The sequence below is a fragment of the Pseudorca crassidens genome, chromosome 12 (genome assembly GCF_039906515.1).
Source record: "Pseudorca crassidens isolate mPseCra1 chromosome 12, mPseCra1.hap1, whole genome shotgun sequence".
Taxonomy (NCBI): domain Eukaryota; kingdom Metazoa; phylum Chordata; class Mammalia; order Artiodactyla; family Delphinidae; genus Pseudorca; species Pseudorca crassidens.
Genome location: NC_090307.1, coordinates 10609775 through 10625468, shown reverse-complemented (window position 1 = coordinate 10625468; position 15694 = coordinate 10609775). Strand labels below are relative to the sequence as shown.

The 15694-nt window shown below is 31.9% G+C and overlaps 1 protein-coding gene across 4 annotated transcripts in view; it reads right to left on the bottom strand.

Annotated features, from left to right (window-relative positions):
* Positions 1–15396, bottom strand: part of CDH19 (cadherin 19) — an 86757-nt gene extending 71361 nt beyond the window's left edge. For all 4 annotated transcript variants that reach the window (XM_067698875.1, XM_067698876.1, XM_067698877.1 and 1 more), the window contains exons 1-2: positions 15225–15396; positions 6797–6846 (exon numbers count right to left, since the gene is read on the bottom strand). The gene's annotated coding sequence lies outside the window, so the exon portion shown is untranslated. The remainder of the gene's footprint in view (positions 1–6796; positions 6847–15224) is intronic.
* Between the last annotated feature and the right edge of the window lie 298 nt (positions 15397–15694).

Here is a 15694-nt window from a genome sequence, read left to right as displayed (position 1 = left end):
CCAAGGGTTGATTTGTGACCCAAGATATGATCTATCCTGGAGAATGTTCCATGAGCACTTGAGAAAAATGTGTGTTCTGTTGTTTTTGGATGGAATGTCTTATAAATATCAATTAAGTCCATCTTGTTTAGTGTATCATTTAAAGCTTGTGTTTCCTTATTTATTTTCATTTCGGATGATCTGTCCATTGGTGAAAGTGGGGTGTTAAAGTCCCCTACTATGAATGCATTACACTTTTTTTTTGTTTTTTTGCTTTACACGGGCCACTCACACTTGTGGCCTCTCCCGTTGTGGAGCACAGGCTCTGGACGCGCAGGATCAGGGGCCATGGCTCACGGGCCCAGCCACTCCACGGCATGTGGGATCTTCCCAGACTGGGGCACGAACCCATGTCCCCTGCATCAGCAGGCCGACTCTCAACCACTGCGCCACCAGGAAAGCCCTATGTTACACTTTTTTGGTCTATTTCCCCTTTTATGGCTGTTATTTCCCTTTTTATGGCTGTTAGTATTTGCCATATATATTTTTTTTCTTTTTTTTTTTTTTTTTTTTTTGCGGTGCGCGGGCCTCTCACTGTTGTGGCCTCTCCCATTGCAGAGCACAGGCTCTGGATGCGCAGGCTCAGTGGCCATGGCTCACAGACCCAATTGCTCCATGGCATGTGGGATCCTCCCGGACCGGAGCACAAACCCGTGTCCCCGGCATCGGCAGGCATACTCTCAACCACTGCACCACCAGGGAAGCCCCTGCCTTATATATTGAGGTGCTCCTATGTTGGGTGCATAAATGTTTACAATTGTTATATCTTCTTCTTGGATCGATCCCTTGATCATTATGTAGTGTCCTTCTTTGTCTCTTGTAATAGTCTATTTTAAAGTCTATTTCATCTGATATAAGAATTACTATTCCAGCTTCCTTTTGATTTCCATTTGCATGGAATATCTTTTTCCACCCCGTCACTTCAGTCTGTATGTGTCCCTAGGTCTGAAGTGGGTGTCTTGTGCACAGCATATATATGGGTCTTGTTTTTGTATCCATTCAGACAGTCTGTGTCTTTTATGGGAGCATTTAATCCATTTACATTTAAGGTAGTTTTCGATATGTATGTTCCTATTCCCATTTTCTTAATTGTTTTGGGTTCGTTATTGTAGGTCTTTTCCTTCTCTTGTGTTTCTTGCCTCGAGAAGTTCCTTTAGCAGTTGTTGTAAAGCTGGTTTGGTGGTGCTGAACTCTCTCAACTTTTGCTTGTCTGTAAAGGTTTTAATTTATCCATCAAATCTGAATGAGATCCTGCTGGGTAGAATAATCTTGGTTGTAGGTTTTCTCCTTCATCACTTTAAATATGTCCTGTCAGTCCCTTCTGGCTTGCAGAGTTTCTGCTGAAAGATCAGCTGTTAACCTTATGGGGATTCCCTTGTGTGTTATTTGTTGTTTTTCCCTTGCTGCTTTTAATATGTTTTCTTTGTATTTATCTTTTGATAGTTGGATTAATATGTGTCTTGGCATATTTCTCCTTGGATTTATCCTGTATGGGACTCTCTGTACTTCCTGGACTTGATTAACTATTTCCTTTCCCATATTAGGAAAGTTTTCAACTATAATCTCTTCAAATATTTTCTCAGTCCCTTTCTTTTTCTCTTCTTCTTCTTCTTCTGGGACCCCTATAATTCTAATGTTGGTGTGTTTAATGTTGTCTCAGAGGTCTCTGAGACTGTCCTCAGTTCTTTTCATTCTTTTTTCTTTATTCTGCCCTACAGTAGTTATTTCCACTATTTTATCTTCTAGGTAACTTATCTGTTCTTCTGCCTTAGTTATTCTGCTATTGATCCCTTCTAGAGTGTTTTTAATTTCATTTATTGTGTTGCTCATAGTTGCTTGTTTCCTCTTTAGTTCTTCTAGGTCCTTGTTAAATGTTTCTTGCATTTTGTCTATTCTATTTCCAAGATTTTGGATCATCTTTACTATCATTATTCTGAATTCTTTGCGGCTCGCAGGCTGTAGAGCGCAGGCTCAGTAGTGGCGCAAGGGCTTAGTTGCTCTGCAGCATGTGGGATCTTCCCAGACCAGGCCTTGAGCCTGTGTCCCCTGCTTTGGCAGGTGGATTCTTAACCACTGCACAAGCAGGGAAGTCCCGACCTCATTTATTTTTGCTAAATTTTAATTGCTTGTCTTTTTCTACTGATTTTTAAGCATTATTTACAGAAGCTAAAAAAAATTTAAAAATTGCTGGTTAGGCACATACATTTAAAATTTCTTCCAATTTAGGGATGTTTTTCACTTTCTTTATGGTGCTTTTTCTCATGCAGAAAATTTTTGAATTTTTACAAGAGTCTAAATTGTCAGGTTTTTTCCTTATCAGTTGCCATTTCTATGCTATTTTAAAGAAATCCTTTCCTACTCAAACATTTTAAACATTTTCTACTCTATGTTTCTGAAAAAAATTCCTGTTTTGTGTCTCACACTTAGTACTTTTCATTAATTCACATGGAAATTTTTATTTTTGTTTTATTTGAGTTAAGGAATCAACTTTACCTTTGATCATATAAATGGTAATTCTCAGAACATTATTTTTGTTAACCCATAATTGCCTAATAAATTTATAATGTCACATTTGTTATGGACTAAGTTAAAGGCTCTCTTTTCTTTGTAGACTAATGACACTTTTAAATATTATATTTATATGTATTACTATATTATATCTATCTAGATCTACTGGTACTAATATTTTTTTTTCTTCAAATGGTTCTTTAGCATTTTGTATACACTTTAAAATTAGCTTCTAAAGTTATATGAAAAAATCTGAATATGTGGTTGAAGTTTTCTTGATTTTATAGATTCATTAAGGAAAAGTTTGTCTCTATCTTTTACATGTTGAATATTTTCTCCATTTTTAAGCATCTCATCATTTATTCAGGTTTTTAAAAAATATTTCAATACAGTTTTTCTTTTATATTTTTCCATTAAGACTTTGACCATTTATATGATAGTCATTCCTTAATACTTTAGAGTTTCTTTTGCCATTTAGGTTACACCAATTTAACAATTAACCTTTTTGGCCTGATGATAATATTTTTCTTCTTTTGAATCTAGCATATTTTTTGAACTCTCCTATTAGTTTTAATTGTTCTTTTATTCTGTATGAGTAATAGTAATTCTATTTCTTCCTTTCTAACCACACTTCCTCTGAGCACTAACCCAACTCCTAAATCATAACCTCCTAATGATTACCTTACTGATGGATTCAATTCAGCTTTTTTGGTTCAAAAAGAATGAGTAGAATTATTATGAATGGACACTTGTATGTTCAGTCCTATAGATTTCCACTTTCAATTTCAATCCCAGAGCCTGTAACCACATGCTTAAGTTGAGTGCAGGAGAGGAAAATTTAAAAAATTAGGGCCACACAGGATGCAATGGGCAGCAAAGGCTCACCTATTTCAACAATGCCAAATAAGAAATAATTTAAAAGTATGTAACATGCACACATACACACAGACACAAAATTCTCACTTTTTTCCCTGTCTTCACATGGGAAAGCTGTTAGTGTTTAAACATTAAGTGGTTATATATTGTCGAATTTGTTGTATATATCTTAGAAGGCTAAATAAGTTACTTTCCATTTCTACTTTTCAAAGAAATTTTGTTATGAATATGCATCTTTTTAAAATTGAGATTATGAATTGAGATTAACACATGGTTTCTTTCTTTTAGTCTGATCTGATAATTCACAGAATAAATAGATTCAGTAATATTGAGGCACTCTTGTATCGCTAATATATACAAACAACTTTGTATATATATGTGTATATTTATAATATATATAGAAAGCAATATGTAATGTAAATTTGTATTATATAAAATATTATACATGACAATATGATGTAGTGTAGGTAGTATAAATATTTTATATAGAATATACATTAAAAGATATATAGGATATATAGCATATGATATTTTCCAGGTAATATCATATGCAAAATTATTCTATTTCTTCTCTAGACAGTCCTGGTTTGGTATTGGAATATCTTATCTATATAAATTGAGGAACTCTTATGATTTGGATGACTATCTTAGGTTGTTTGAGAGTGGACTTGTTAATTGGTCCCAAGTAGACACTCTCTTTACAATTCTTTGGATTTAACTGATTTTTCATTTTTATGACTAGAACTAATCAAAGTTGCATTACGCACACACACACACAAATTGTATCTAAACAAATAGAACGTTGTGTTTATTGCCAGGCTCCAGCTGTGTGTGTGTGTGTGTGTGTGTGTGTGTGTGTGTGTGTGTGTCTGCATGTATGTATGGAATTTATACAGGGTGAAAACTAAAGTGTAATGCATGCAGATAAACCACTGAAATATTGATTAGAAAATATAACATATATTCCAGGTTTCCTTTATTATCTAATCCTAATGAATTCACAGCTTTCAGATAGTATATAACTAACAAAGAGTGATTTTCAATGCTAAGAAAAACTAAAAGACAAATTTAGAAAAGTAAAAATTTTAAACAACCATTGATGAATAAGGTACACTTTTGAAGATTTCATGAACCATGAAATAAATCAGAGCAGTTTTACAAAACCATCAGTTAACATATATTTTGAGTCAAAAATTCCACAATCTTAGAATGACACAAAGTTATTGTTTTAGGCATTTTTCACCTAAAACATTGTTTTGCATGATTATAAAACATTATCAGTTAATTATTTTCATCACATAAATGATATCTGTTAAATTGAACATATATGTCACTATAAAGAAAAGACAAAGGAAAAAAATATTTTTCTTCTTACGAACAATATATTCTACTCTCCGAAGAATTTGTTACAGTTATTTATTTTGTCCTCAATTTCCATTATAAAGACATTATTTTGGTTTTCACTTGTTGAAAATCTTTTTAGCCACTTCTTATTATAGTATTGTAAATAAAGACACAGTTGTACTCTATTTGACAATTTTTGCTGATGTTGTATTAGTAGCTCAATAAAGCCTAGTCAAATATATCCAAAAAATGTTTCTTTCTCCAATTATCAATTGTTTTCACTACATCTTTACAACTACAATATCTATAAATTTATTGTACCATCAAAAGCAATACTTCGTAAGCACCACTTCTAAATGGTGTGGAAAATATGATTCTGTTATTGAAAAAGGCATAATATAAACATGATTTTTTTAAAGGCCCAAATCATAGTGAATGAAAAAAAGAGTTTAAAGTCATATACCCTGTATTTTGCTTGTGTGAGTGTGTCTGTGTGTGTCTGTGTGTGTATAGGATCAATGCAAAATTTTAAAATTCATAAAATAGTATCATAGAATCATATAGTGTCAGATTCTCAGGAACTGGGTGAAATATTAAAAGCATTTCAGCAAAAACACTTTTTTGACAATAGTAGTAATAATGATTAGTTTAAACTCTGAACACGTGACAATACTGTTATTATTTTATGTTGGAGCTGATTACATTTTTTCTACTTTAAAATTTTTACTATGCATGAAGAGAATCCCTTGATCCTTAAATGTATAAAGTAAACAGTAACTTGGTTAGTTCCATCCCTCTATTTGTGGGAAATGATTTACACATCTTATTCTACTCTGGATAAAATGTAGATTTTCCACTCCATAGCTTCTGATTCACCAGTTAGGTATTTTTAACAAGCACTATAGGTGATTCTAAGGCAAATAGTCTGAGGACACTACCATCATCATTATCATTATCATCATCATCATCATCTTGTCTAACAAGTATTGAGGACTTACTCCATGATTATAACTATACAAAGAGTATGCCATTCTTTAATTAATTTGTCTTACAACAATTCTATGGTATATTTTCTTTTAATGTTGCTATTTTATAAATGCAGACAATGAACATATGTAGGTTAACTAGCTTTGCTTAGCCATGTAATAATTGGTGGGATTGGAGTTAAATCCAGAGAGCTTGTTTCTTTCTGAGTGGGTACATTTAACCAATGTGGTTGCAGGATTCTGGAATATGGATGCTATTTTGGAAATGAAATATGTGTGCAGATATTGGCCAAGGTTTATTTTTAGAGCAGTGGTTTCTGAACTTTCATATTTTATACTATCAGAAAAAAATTGCTGAAGGTGGACTCCAATATTTGTTGTATATTTATATACTAATCATTTACTTCTACAACTTTTACCACTATATAGATATTTTATAAATCACACTGATAATTGAAATGCAAAAGAATGAGATAAAACATCAATACAAATAGAATTTCTTATATTTTCCCACAGCTCAGTTGACGGTCTTGTGTATGCCCTATGTTACATAAACACCTATTTGGAGACTGTTCTGCAAGGTAGAGGAGCACCAAATGGCCATGTTGGATGTTCCAAATCCACATCCCCCACTTTATCCTGCTTCCCTTCTCTTCAAGAGAAGAGTCTGCTCTGGTTCTCAGACTGACTTTTACCGTAAAGCCCTGATCATGTAGTAGTAACTTTCTGGTTGCCAAATTATATCTAGAATGGATGGTTATTATAAATAATAAAGGTTGAGGATACATAATAGTACATAAATGTATGACATGAAGTAAAGAATTAAATCAAATAAACCATATAATATCCATCTGGTTCTTTTTCTTAATTATATTACTTATTTAAGTCTTCATTTAATATTAAATTAATGCTAACTATTAAGGAAAATCTGTATAAAATGTAAAGATTTGTACATATATAGATACAAGAGTTGCATGGTACTAATCAGGGTGCTTAAACACTCTCAGATTGAGTTTCTCCAATTGTAAAATGAGATAACATACCTGACTTCTATGTATGTTGTGATGTCATTTAAAAAGAACTGGAACTGCACCTGGAACATATTAAATGTGCAATAAAATTAGTTATTATTATGCCATAAACATGGCATTTATTTAAATGTTTATAATCACAGATTTCTTTGTAACCCTCTAATTAACCCATCCTTAGGGTGCATAAGAGAATCACTAGTAAGTCCCCATTACCACAGGAATAAAAAATCAAAAGAGTAACTGTCAACATTAATGTTGTTTAAATCATAGAGGAAAGAACTCCTTTCAAGACAGGGCAACAAAAAATAGGAAATATTTGCTGCAGACTGTATACAAATGATTTCAGGTTTATACACCCAAAGCTAACGTATGCAGTTTCTATTATGTGAAAAGTCAGGTTTTGAAGTAGAAACGTACTATAAATAGTGACAAGACCTAACACACTTTAGAGATAGAATCAGAAGGCTAAAACCATCACCTTAGAGTACCATTGTCACATCTAAATATAGATTTAGAAAAGTTGATTCCATGAACTTGTAAACTGAAATCTATCTACTTGCCTATCAACTTTCTTTAATAAAGAAACATATATCCTCAAGTACAAAGCTGTAATGATAGTTGGGGATATCTGAATCAATCACCTGAGTCATTGCCAAAAAAATCTAGTGAAATCCAATTTCATGACTAGTTTTTTAAAAGGTGGAGGGTGGTTAAAAGATAAATTTGAGAAAATCTCTTAGGAAGTAGAATAACAAGGCATAGATCTAGAAACTTGGATAGAAAAGATCAGGAAATTAGAGGGTTAATTCAAAAGGCACAGCATCCACAAGTAAATCTCAAAGAAAATGGAGGGGAAATACTATTACAGGATAAATGTCCATTTACTGTCTTCATGGTCTCTCATTCAGTCTACAGAAAAATGCAGTCTGTTTTTTTCCGCCAATACTACTGTACAATGCAACCAATCCATTGAGGTCAAAAGGGATCCCCTTTATTTCTTTCTATAAATTTAATAAATACTTTTATTTATTTTTTTTAAATTAACTTCACAGTGGCATGGCACATTGTTGCCTGCACCATAACCACACATCCTTTTCAAAAATCTCCCTTTTTTGGTTTGCAAAACTCCATACACGTTTGTGGTTCTCTTTTGTCTGAGGAATCTCTATTTCATTTTACTGTCCTATTTCTTAAATTATGGAGTTGCATTCTTAAGGAATTTTTTGTTCATTTGATTCATGTTTATCTCCTGGTTTTATAGCTTCAATTAATATTTATATCCTGAAGCATCACAAAGCAATCTCAATAGTCCATATATATCACTTTCCTGATCTACAAACCTATTTTCCAAGAGGCATTTCAATGTCCATGTCTCACACAGAAATAATTATCTTTTATCCCCCATTCCACATCATCACTATGTTGTTTCTTTCACTGAATGAAACCAGGTTCCACTCAGAAACTCTCAGTTGAATAAAAATTCCCCTTTAATATTTTCTTCACTTTACCTCTCATATATATTCAGGCTTCATCTATGGTCAATTCTACCTGTTAAATCTTTCAAAGATATGCACTAATCTCCTACAATCTCTAAATTCCTAAACCACAATTTCTTGTTATTAGTTGCTTCTCATACCAGCAAAATAAATTGGAATGATATTTTGAAATTAGAAAATATCTTTCAGGAGTGTTAAAGATTTCAGACCATTTAATCTACTAAACTCAGGTCTGAAACTATCCTACAGAAAGAAACTGACATTTAGAAAATTCTGGTGCAATGCATTTGTTTATTGTGTGAAGAATTTGGAAACCTAATTGTTGAAGCTAGTTGAGTAATTTTTGACATCTACACTCAGTCAAATGTTTAAAGAGCTTGGACAGAATTATGACAATGACAGTGCATAGTTTTGTAGTAGAAAAACTATATGCTATCAGGAAAGTAGAGTTTGATAGTGAGTTGTATTTAATTAGAAAAATCAGTATTAACAAACGAGCATGAAAAATAGATATCTTTCCTAAAGTGCCACTAAAAGAGACCATTACAATATCAGCAAAAATTTACCTATTACCAGCATTAATATGCACCCTAAGTGTCCAGATTTTGTTTCTTATACCATTCATTAATTAAAAACAAAAACTGGTGCATCTTGATGAACAGCTCAAGAGAAGTTTTACAAGTGATTCTCAACAGTTAGAAAAGAGTGGATTGAAGAGTGACTAAAGGTCAAGAATTGAGTCCCAAGAGTAGATGTGTCTCTCAGAGTAGTTGCAAATAGATGGAAAGCAGAGATATGTCTCTGCCCTAGGGGGCTTAGAGTTAATGAAGAATTTTTTAAGATAGAAATTACAGTGTTTGAGAGCCCATTTGTAGGACAATTAAATGAGCAATAATAAGCAAAGATGCTGCAAAGAAAAAAATAAACCAAGCACCAAAGTAACCACTCAATAAATTCTGTTTATTATTAAGAATGATAATATATAAGTAAATAATAATAATGAATTATCACTGTTTATGCTTTGCTATGACTTTAGAGTTAAAGAATAAATTCAGGAACTTCAAATAATCTCTCAGAATATTCCATGTGTTAAGATAACACTTACTCAAATCAACTTCAAAACTGAAATAAAAAAGTTTATAAAGAGTTTACTATTACAATATTTACTCACAAAAAGTTGGATTAAAATTATAAGAAATTCTGGGTCCTAATATGGAATGTACATTTCAAAGGACATGTTTTTAAAGGAAGTGAGAATATATCTATATTTTAGTACAAAATTTTTTTTTTTTTTTTTTGCGGTACACGGGCCTCTCACTGTTGTGGCCTCTCCCATTGCGGAGCACGGGCTCTGGACACGCAGGCTCTGCGGCATGGCTCGCGGGCCCAGCCGCTCCGCGGCATGTGGGATCTTTCCGGACCGGGGCACGAACCCATGTCCCCTGCATCAGCAGGCGGACTCTCAACCACTGCGCCACCAGGGAAGCCCAGTACAAAATATTTTTAAACAAACACTCCTTCAAGATAAGTAATAGATGTTTTAAAATATATAAAACAGTAAATGTACCTCCAAGAGATGGGATGGGTTAAAAATACATAGACTTAAGGAAGGAAAATCATCATGAATATAGTTCATTTGAGACGCAAAATTGATTTAAAAAGTAAAATAGGATATCTTACTTAAATTTTTTATTCCTTTGTAATTGATACCAGGGAAGCTAAAGATGCTTTTTTTTAGTGCTTAATGTAGAAGCATTCAGTATAACTTTTTTTTTTACGATTTTTTTATGTGGACGATTTTTAAAGTCTTTATTGAATTTGTTACAATATTGCTTCTGTTTTGGTTTTTTGGCTGCAAGACATGTGGGATCTTAGCTCCCCAGCCAGGGATTGAACCCACAACCCCTGCATTAGAAGGCAAAGTCTTAACCACTGGACTGCCAGGGAATTCCCTCATTCAGTATAATATTAATGTAGAAGCTGAATGACTGAATTATTGAGGGAATAAGTGTCTCTGTTTTTCCTAAAAATTTAAGTTATGTGCACTATGAGACACTCCAACCTGTCAACGGGTAGGGAGAGTTCATGTATTCTGTGGAAAGGGATGATGTTCTTACATGAAATAATTCCTTACCTAATTTTTTAAAAACCCTGGCAACCCTTATAATTGTTTTGTAATATGTAGAAAGGAACTAATTAATATCTTACTAAGATTTGTAATATTTAACTCATATACATATAGCCTTAAACATGTATTGCTTGTCCTTTTTTCCCTACAAAACAAAAGCTTAGTGGTATCATTATAATACAATGTCACATACCTCATGAAAATTATTCTTATGAGTTAAGAACTGTGTGTTTTAAACGTTGGTTTAAAAAAATCCTATGTATATATGGAATATACATATATGCACACGTGTATACACACACAATGACAGCACTGTTTCACACCTTTAAAATAATTTAAATTTGCAGCAACATGGGTGGACTTGGAGGACATTATGCTAAGTGAAATAAGTCAGGCAGAGAAAGACAATTACTCTATGATATCATTTATATGTGAAATCTAAAAATTATACACAACTAGTGAAATTAACAAAAAAGAAGCAGACTCACAGATATAGAGAACAAACTAGTAGTTACCACTGGGGAGAGGGAAGGGGGGAGGGAAAATATAGGGGCAGGAGATTAAATGGTACAAACTATTAGGCATAAAATAAGCTCTAAGGATATATTGTACAAAATGGGGAATATAGCCAATATTTTATAATAACTATAAATGGAGTATAACCTTTAAAAGTTGTGAATCGCTATATTGTACACCTGTAACTTATGTAATATTGCACAGAAACTATAATTTAAAAAGCCACTTTAAATTTCATATAAGTGACTTTATTAAATCTGCACTCTAACATGGCACAGTATTTTAACAAATAATTTGTGTGGGCTTAAAATTATTAAATGAGTATATATGTAAATTTGAAATTTGACCATAGATAAATATATATACACACATATGTGTGTATATGTATATATGGGTATGCATGTATAGAAACACATATGCTTATTTATTATTAACCAATAAATTTGGAGTCAAATTCTGATATGCCTGTAGAATTGGCATAGTTAGTAGACATTGGTTAAGGACAGAAAATGACCAAAGAGCAACCGATGTTTTAAAAAGCCCCAAGACAAAAGTCCAAATTAGAAGAAGGGGATTTACATCCAATTAAAAAATTACAGCATGGCCCTTTTATTTTTCATCTAACACTTTGGGGAAAGAGTTATATTTTGCTTCACTAATTCAAGAGCAACTCCAAGAACTGTCAAGAAGTATTTGCTTAATGACAAAAAATACCATTAAAATTTCAAACAGAAGATTCATCCCTATCTTTTTCTTTTCTATCTTTTATAGTGTTCTAGTTATAGTTTATATCTGTGTCTGAATTTGGTGGCATTATCTCTTTATCAAAGGAGGTCATACAAATACCATATGATATCACTTACATGTGGCATCTAAAATATGACACAAATGAACTTATCTACAAAACAGAAACAGACTCAAAGATACAGAGAGCAGACTTGTTGCCAAGGGGGAGGATTGGTCCGGGAGGGATGGATTGGGAATTTGGGATTAGCAGATGCAAACTATTATATAGAGAATAGCTAAACAACAAGGTCCTACTGTACAGCACAGAGAACTATATTCAATATCCTGTGATAAACCATAAAGGAAAATAATATGAAAAAGAGTGAATCACTTTGCTGTACAGTACTTCAATAAAAAAATTTTTTTTATAAAAGGAGGTCATAGATACTCCACTTGAGATTTTTAAAAATAAAATAGATGGCAAACTCTCGAAAACAATTTAGCTTTAATCCAACTTAAAGGCAGAAAAATGGTGGCATTTTCCGTTCCCATGATTTATGCATAATTTTCTCATTTCCACAGGAACATTTCTAAATTTTGCACTTAGAGAAAATTACCTAGGTTATTTTTAGCCATAACTAATGTGTCAAAATTACTCCCACTTTAATATATTACACTGCTAATTTACAAAATTCATTTATCAAGTAAGTTCTTAGAAGGAAGGAACAGATAAAATGTAAATGTACTGATCTTGTATGTTGATAAGTCACTGTTCTATAATAACATCTCAAACTTGACTTCATATGCCAAAGCAGAGTCCCTGAAAAATTATGTTTTGCTTTAAGACATTTTTTGATGATTCTGAATGTCTTTTATTGAGTATTAATTAATGCGACAAATTTCTGACAAAAACATTTCTACTTTACTAATTCTAGAGGCGTTTTTAATGTGAGACAAGAGTTGTCTTACTGAATCACATCAGAATATTCAAGAGGACATGCAACATTTCAAAAAGAAATTGATTTGCTGTAAGTTGTGAAAAGGTGGGTTTTAGAGCATTTTAGCTGAATTCTTTTAATTGAGTGGTGGCAACAAAACTCTCTAGTGGTATAGGTCTTTAAAAAAAGGGTCAAACATGTTTCTTGTCACTATGGAAAAAGTAACTCATTCATTTGTCAAATTTGCGAGCTGTCACCAGCATGGCAAGAAAGAAAGGATTCATATGCTTTATTAAGTTCCATATTTGTTTATGTTTCATCCTTCATCTGTTATGCCAAAGCAAAGATACAGGTATTCGAAGATCATGGTTATTAAAGAAAGTCATCATGACAACAAAATATAAAAGTTCCATTTTCCCATGTTCATCAGCATGGTTCTCAAATATTAGGTCAGTAGCAATAAATCCCAATCTAAATAAAGATATATGAAAAGCTCAATGTGTTCTTTTAAACTGTGTAATACATTTATTCCTATTGCATTAGTATTCAATAACATGTTAAATACTATACTATAAGACTTTAAATATAACATACTATTTAAAGGGTACATGTTAAGAGCATGACTGGCAAAAAATTTACTACCAATTTATATTTAGCTACTGCTTATTATTTATCAAATTATATGTACTACATTATGACAAATTTCTGAAAGATGGGTCAGGTTTCTTAAGAATGCATGGGAGGAATTTGTGCACATCATTTTAAAACATCTTCAACTTATGATAATTTAATTGAATTACTTTTTAAAATTTCCTGGAGATAAGTACCTTAGAAATATTTCAAAGGGGGAAACAAAATAAAAAAATATATACTTATGTAATATATGCTTTAAGACTTCTACAAATTGTGTGAAAGCGTGTGTGTGGGTTTAAGCATAAAAGGGCACAAGTAAAGAAAATACTAAAATTGAAACCATAGTACTTCCCTGGAGGTCCAGTAGTTGAGACTCTGTGCTTCCACTGCAGGGGATATGGGTTCAGTCCCTGGTGGGGGAACTAAGATCCCACAGGCCATGCAGTGCAGCCAAAAAAAAAAAAAAATTGAAAACGTAGAAGGAAGATATAATTTACAGAATAATCTGATTCATTTCAGTCATTGTTAAACACTTTGGTAAAGTAGAAAACACATATAAAAAATAAGAGGTCAAATGATTTCTAGATTTCACAAGCTGGCTATTTTAAAAGATTAAATAATTCTAGACTTCTAATTTTGTAATGTTTATTCCTTTTGGGAAATATTTTTACTGGTTACAAAATTTGGTAAACAGAAATGTTCAGATTATATTGAAATTTAAATATTTTCAAATTAAAAATTTTAAGTATATATATTTGCATGCTAGTGATATTTAGACACTTAAAGTATTTAGAATTTGAAATAAACAATATTATATAAATGTATATTATTTTATTACATTACTTCATATTGCAAATACATCCAAAATATAAATATATATTAATATATAAATTTTTATATATTATATATTATAATTATATAAAGTTGCAAATATTTTAAATAAATAATGTTTTCTCTCTGGGTATATTAATTAAAAAATAAACTTATAGAGCTAAACTATAAATTTATATAATCTAAAGAAGAGTTTGCCATTCTATTTATGTATCTTTGTTGTTAATCTCTTCAGGTGTTATTTCATATGCTAGTTACTGATTTACTAAATCCCTTTGGCAAATTTACATTGAAATATTTTATTAAAATTAGTAACCCGATTAAAATTATTTGTAATGAACTAGAATTGAAACAATAATAAATGCCTTTCACAGTTTGCATTGCTTAATTTATAGTTTTGTGTAATTTCATATTTGATGAATTAGCCTTCTTACTTCATGTAATAGATGTAATAGATTACAAATTAATATGTGTACATGTAATAGATATAGTAGATCACAAATTAATATATGTTTGTATTCATAATATGCTCAATAGTTTACTTTTTTTAGTAGTATTTTTGTAACATTCTTAATTACTTAAACTTTTTCACTCTAAGAAATTTTGAAAGTCAATAGAAAGTTTGATAGCCAAAAAAACCTGGCAAAGAGGAAGAAAATAAAATAATTATGTCAACTTTAATAATAGATTGTCCTTCAAAGAAACATATAGTTTTATTGACATATGTGAAAAGCTCCATACAGAATATCATTTACTAAGAAATAATTTATTATTTTAAAAATATTTACTCTATAAATAAATATTTTTCTCATATCTTTAAGGTTGATAACTTTACTGCTCATAGCATCTGACAGTAGAGAGGTAAATACAGAAAAAACTTAAGAAACAAAATCCTGGAGAAAGAAAAAAAAGCAGTAATGCTACATTCCTCCCAAGAAACTTGTTTTAAATTTTCTAGATATAAGCAACTTTTATTTTCCTCAATCTGAACTGTAGAGATGGCAAACTGATTTTTGTTTTAGAGAATGTTCAATGCACATGTCAAGTTTTAAAATTTTTAGGAAATTTTCCTTATGAAGTGCAAATTAGCAGAGTTTTTCAAGTACTTTTTGGCCCTATTTTCATTGAGTTAATTTATATAATCAATACATGCCTGATTATCACATTCTTACCTGTGTATCTTCAAGTTCAATAAGCTCTGAAGAAACAAATTCAAAATTCACATGAAACACATGAGGAATAGTAGGAGAGTTTGTCCCGATTTTGTTTCACAGGCTTCTCATCAAACCTTATATGTGCCGCATTGCTCTGAGTTACAGACGCTTGTGCTTTTAGTACCAAGACCTTCAGTATGTCACTGCTTACTGAATGCTATTTTGGGTTCTCTGAGCAGAGCCATGAACACTGAGCCTTTGTGCAAAATATCATAAGGGCATTCTGATGTCCGTTCATAGTCTGGGATTAATATGCAGACAGCTCCAGCAAGTAGCATGAGCTGATTTTTTTCACCCTTTTTTGCTAACAACAACCAAAAAGAAAATAAAGTACTTATTGGCTTGAGGTGATAAGGAGGGAATTCAACTTATGTAAGAGAATTCTGCAAGTGGAAAGGACATGCCCTCTACTTGGGGATTAGCTGATG